Below are 6,000 nucleotides of genomic sequence, written 5' to 3'. Positions count from 1 at the left end.
CCGTCGGACCGCCGCCAAACAAGCGAAGATCAAGCGGCTGGAGGGTGAAGTCGCTCACTTGGAGGCTGAGGGAGGCCGTGCCGCAGCTGCCGCTGTTGAATCGTACAAGCAGTCGGCGGAGCACAAGAAGGCGCTGAACAATGCAGCTAAGGCCGGTGCCCTGGCCAATGTGGAGATGTTGCGGCAGAAGGGCGCCATTGACTGGGCGAAGGCGGCGATGCCGGTCGTGCAGCCAAGTAAGGAAGTGCCACCGATGACAAGTACTGCTCCTACTGCCGCACCTGGCCATGTTGGAGTTCGCTCGGGTAGCGGGGAGAGTGGCGAGCTTTCAGAAGGCGACTCCCAGCGGACGCCTACGCAGTCTGAGGTGTCCCGCGCTGGGTTCTTGGCAGCCCACACCCGGGCGGATGGCACAATAGAGACTCCCAGTCCCACAGCCCGGGGGTCCGACCAAACAAGCCGCTCCCAACCTCCGCCGGCTGCCGGTGGAACTGCTGAAGGTAGCGGGGCCGACCTGACCAATCCTGCCAACCCTGCCAACCCCGCCAACCCCTAAATAGGAGTCGGAAAGTATTTTTTGTGTAGCCGCTGTGGCATAGATGATGTAATTTAGTTTCGGATATAAATGAAGTTTGTTGGCACCCAAATTCCTATTGTTTCTTTGTTTGTGATAATGTGTTTGCCGCTAGAGGTCTTGATACTTGCTTTTGGTCATGAATGAAACATTAAAGGAATTAAAATTGGTCCAAGTGCACAATGTAGCCGATGTAGTCCGCTGACTGGCGTTGCTAGTTGCCCTCAGTGCTAGACTTGGTAACAATGGTTTGAATAATTCCTCGTTTCATTGATAGCTGTCTGAACAGCGTTTACAAAAGCGGAGTCGTACCCGTTGGGTAGCTTCCCTTAGCTAAATATTGAACAAAAATTTAGCTAAGTCAAGATGCTCTTGGGTAGCGGTATGACTATTTGTAGTAATACCGAAGGTGTTCGGTATTCCAAGGGTGGGTCGTTGTGACGCCATCCTTGTCCATTAAGTAGAAGGTGCCTGGGCTAACGACCTCTACAATTTTGTATGGGCCTTCCCAAGTTGGGCGGAGTTTCGTTGGCGGGGGTATGACTTCTTTCATTACCCAGTCCCCCAGTTGGAGGTTGCGGGCTTTAACCCTGGTGTTGTAGAAATGTGATACCCGCCGCTTATTCTGGAGATTGCGCAAATGGGCTGCGTCTCGCTTTTCCTCTAGTAAATCTCTGTCAAGGTTAATGCCGTCGCTGTTGGTCTCAGGGCAGTAGCCTTCGACCCTAGCGGTTGGTTGGGTTACCTCGATAGGCAGGACAGCCTCAGTTCCAAACATCATACAAAAGGGGGTTTCACCTATGGCGGAGGTTGGGGTTGTTCTGATGGCCCATAGAACCTCCGGGAGCTTCTCCGCCCACAAACCCTTTGCCTCATCGAGCCGCTTCTGCAATAGTTTCTTGATTATCTTGTTTGCTGCCTCGACCTGGCCGTTGGTTTGGGGATGGGCGACCGATGCAAAACGCATCTTGGTGCCCAGATTGGCGGTGAAAGAGATTAGTTCCTTATTGTTGAACTGTGTGCTCTGTGATGATTGCGTGCTGGACACCGTAGCAGCAGTAGATGTTCTTCCAGAGGAAGTGGATTACCTTGGCGGTAGTTATTGCCGTTAGTGGCTTTGCCTCTATCCATTTGCTGCTGTAGTCAATGGCGACAATGATGTATTTGAATTGACCCTTGGCGGTTTGGAATTTTCCCATCAAGTCCAGGCCCCATGTTGATTGAATCCAGGGGCTGACGATAACCGACAGAGGTCCCGCCAGAGCGTGTGGAAGATCAGCAAATTGTTGGCATTTGTGACAGGATCTTGATATCCACCGGGCGTCATCACCAAGCGTAGGCCAAAAGTAGCCTTGTCGCATTGTGCGATTAGCCAAGGATCTGGCGCCTGAGTGATTTCCGCATTCCCCGCCATGTATTGTTGCCAGCACGACCTTTCCCTCCTCTGGGGTTAGACAGCGGAGGTTGGGGTGAGTGAATCCCTGGCGGTAAAGTTTGCCGCCCTGCATGTTGTAACAGGTTGCTCTCCGCTGGAGCTGTCGCGCCTTGATCTTGTCCTTTGGCAATGTCCCGTTTCGCTTGTATTGGATAATCACGTCCATCCAACTAAGATTGGCCTCAATGGTAAAGATCTCCGCCAGGGTTTTGGTGATACTTGGCCTGTCCAAAGATTCTACCCTTGTGTCTGCTGGGCTCTGGTGTGGTTGGGCGGTTGCCAGTCTTGCCAGTGAATCAGCCTTGGCGTTCTTTTTCCTGGGGATTTGTGTGATGGTGTGGAACTTGAATTTCTTGAGCAGCGTTTTGGCGTACCCTAAGTATGCCGCTAACTGCTGATCCTTGGCCTGAAAGCTGTCGTTGACCTGGTTAACGACTAACTGAGAGTCGCTGAAGATGTTGACACTGTCAGCCCCTGAATCAATGGCGAGGAGTAGGCCGGCAATGAGTGCCTCATATTCTGCCATGTTGTTAGAAGCTTTGAAGTTGAATTTCAACGCATACTCGACGCTAAGCCCCCTGGTCCTGTCAAGATAATTCCGGCACCGCTAGCCTTGGCGGAAGCGGAACCATCCACGTGTAGGTTCCAGTCTGATTGTTGGGGTGCCGGCTCTACGGCCGTAGCAATTTCCGTTCCGAGCGGTATATCGATCTTGGTTTCGGGCTGACGCTCGGTGAGCTCAGCAATGAAGTCTGCCACCGCCTGGCCCTTCATGGCGGTTCGTGGTTTGTAATCAATGTCAAACTCGCTGAGCTCAATGGCCCACTTGCTGAGGCGCCCCGAATGTTCAGGGTTCTGCATAACTTGTCTCAGCGGTTGATTGGTTAGCACATGTATTGTATGAGCTTGGAAGTACTGGCGGAGGCGTCTGGCGGTAACGATGAGTGCGAGAGCAAGCTGCTCCAATGGAGGATACCGTGCTTCTGCTCCATTCATGCCCCTTCCGGCATAGAAAACTGGGAGCTCGTCCTAGCCCTCCCGCCGGACGATGGCGCAGCTAACCGCTGACTGAGATACCGCTAGGTAAATGTACAATGTTTCTCCTTGGACAGGGATGGAGATGAGCGGAACTGCCGCCAGGTATTCCCTCAGGCCTTGGAACGCCGCCTGGCACTCTGGGTTCCAGTCGATGACCTTCTTGTGGGTTGTTTTAAGGACTTTGAAAAATGGGGCACACCTGTCGGTCAGTCTGGAGATGAATCGAGACAGGGCGGTTAGCTTGCCCTGGAGGCATTGGACGTGCACCTTCCATTCTGGGTCCTTCAGGTTGAGGATGGCCTGTACCTTGTCAGGGTTGGCCTCGATGCCCCGTTCACTGACAATATATCCAAGAAATTTGCTGGCGGTGACGCCAAAGAAACATTTCTCCGGGTTGAGGCGCATGCCGTAGGCCAAGAGGATGGTTATTATGATTTTCATATTTGCCACATGTCCGCTGGCCTTTATACTTTTGACCAACATGTCGTCTACGTAGACCTCGATTATCTTGCCCAGATGTTCCACGAACATGGCGTTCATCAGCCGCTGATAAGTTGCCCCTGCGTTCTTCAAACCGAAAGGCATCACATTGTAACAATACAGGCCTTTGTCGGTGGTGAAGGTGGTGCATTCCTGAACGTCGGGATGCATCCTGATCTGGTTATAACCGGAAAAAGCATCCATCATGCTGAGCAGCTCGTGTCCAGCAGTTGCGTCGACGAGTTGATCGATGCGGGGTAACGGGAAGCTATCTTTCGGGCATGCCTTGTTAAGGTTTTTGAAGTCGACGCACATTCTCCACTTACCGCTAGGCTTCTTGACCATGACCAGGTTGGAAATCCACTGGGGATAGATGACCTGGCGGATGAACCCAATGCCCTGGAGCTTGGCAACCTCCTCTCTGATAGCGCGATACTTTTCTTCGTCGAAAGCTCTGCTTTTCGGTTTGATAGGGTAGAAGGATGGTTTGATGCTCAACTTGTGTGAGATGATTTTAGGGGAGATACCTGGCATGTCTGCATATGACCAGGCAAAGACTGTAGCGTTGTCACGTAGGAACTGAGTGATCTCCGCCGCCAGCTCTGGGTCCATTTGAGCGCCTATGCGGACCGTCCGCTCAGGGTGCTCGTCCGAGATGCTGACAACCCTTAGTGATGTTTCTGGGTTGACCGGCTCCTTCCTTACGTACTTCTTTTCATCCTCCCTGGGGTCCTCAAAAATGTTTGGTGGCGGTGCCTGACTGCCTACAGCTAGGATCTCGTGGCGGCGGGCTGATTGTGCTATGGTAGTAAAATAACACTCGCGTGCCAATTGTTGACTTCCCTTGACACATCATGTGCCGTTGGGTGGGGGGAATTTCATGAGCAGCATGTACCCGGCGATGATGCACTTGAGTTTGTTGAGCGCCGGCCGACCGATGATGGCGTTGTATGAACTCAAACAATCGACGACTATGAACTCCGTATGTATTTCAGCCAGACATGGACTAGTGCCCATAACGAGCCGCATATAGTCAGAGCCCAGCGGTTGCGTGACGTCACCAGAGAAGCTGAGCAGTGGTTCATGGTCTTGGAGCAATTTTCTGTTCCTCTTAAGGTTGTTGTAACAACCGCCGAGCTGTCAACCAAGATTCTTCCTATTGACATTTTGCCCAGAATAGCGTCAATCAAGAACGGGTCGTCGTGGGGCAGATGTACTCCGCATTCCTCCTCCTCTGAGAAGGTAATGGGTTCCCAATCAGACCTTGGGAGCTTGGCGGATCTTTCGTAGCGGATATTGCAGACTTCCTTTGGGTGATTAGCTCGCGCATAATGCTTTCTAGCTCTGTGAGACATGCTGGTGATTGGAGCACCTCCGTCGATTGTGTTGATGCGGCCCATGGGCTCAATATCGGCGATCACAGGTGGCGGTTGGCGTACTTTGAACTGCTCAAGCTTGCCGTCCCGGTACAAGGTCTCGATGGCCGTTTTGAGGGCGTTGCAGCTGTTGGTATTGTGACCGCTATCCTCGTGGTATTTGCACCACCTGCCGGTGTTCCTTGGCTTTCCTGTTTTTGGGTATTTTCCCGGGGGTGGCGGTGGGATCTGATCCTTGCATTGATTGTATATTTCTTCATGTGAAGCCGTGAGGACTGTAAATACTGCATACCGTTGGGAAGACTCCGCATGTTTGTTACGGTTTTCCCCATGGGATGGGCGGTTTCCCTTGTAGTGCTGATCCTTTTGCCGCTTGTTTTGGTACTGACCCTGCTGCCACTCCCTCTTCTTGTCAGTTGGCGGTGTGGAGGTTTTACTAGCGGTCCCTTGCTGACTGGAGGAGGGTTGTGTTGACTTTGCCAATGCCGCTGGTGGCGGTGGGGCCTCCCCATATGTGATGAATTCTGCTTGGGCATGAATGACCGCCTCACTCATGAGGTGGTCGTATACCGCATTTGGATGATTGTAGTTGAGGTGATAGAGAAATGGCCATTTGAGGAGTCCCTGCTTAAAAGCCGCCGAAGCCATTGTTTTATCGAGATCACGGCACTGAGATGCTGCCGCTCGCCACCTTGTGACGAACGCCTTCAGTGTCTCCTCCGTACCCTGCTTGACGTTGAACAGTTGGCTTGTGTTGTGGTGCCCGGCGGACAGTAGGATGAACCGAGAAAGGAAAGCATGCGATAATGCCTGAAATGAGTCAATGGATCCCGGCGGGCACTCGAAGAACCAATTCATTGCCTCATTGTCCAGCATTTCACTGAACAAGTGGCACAGGGTGGCTGACAGGACCCGCCCCGGTTTTCACCCTGAAATCCGAAGAGGCCCTGCGGGGCCCACTTTAGAAGAAATTCTACCAAAAATTTGACAGAACTTCCCCTAAAAATGGACAACCCAAAACCTGTAGAAAAACATCCACACTTCTAAATCATCCATCCTTATTCTCCTGGAGCCACCCTGCTCCCTATATCACAACA

General features: G+C 52.3%; 1 pseudogene; it reads left to right on the top strand.

The window, feature by feature from the left end:
• The first annotated feature begins 253 nt into the window (after positions 1–253).
• Positions 254–6,000, top strand: part of LOC112178438 — a 29,942-nt pseudogene continuing 24,195 nt past the window's right edge.

This window comes from Rosa chinensis, chromosome 7, assembly GCF_002994745.2.
Source record: "Rosa chinensis cultivar Old Blush chromosome 7, RchiOBHm-V2, whole genome shotgun sequence".
Lineage (NCBI taxonomy): Eukaryota > Viridiplantae > Streptophyta > Magnoliopsida > Rosales > Rosaceae > Rosa > Rosa chinensis.
This window is presented reverse-complemented; position numbering and strand designations above follow the sequence as displayed.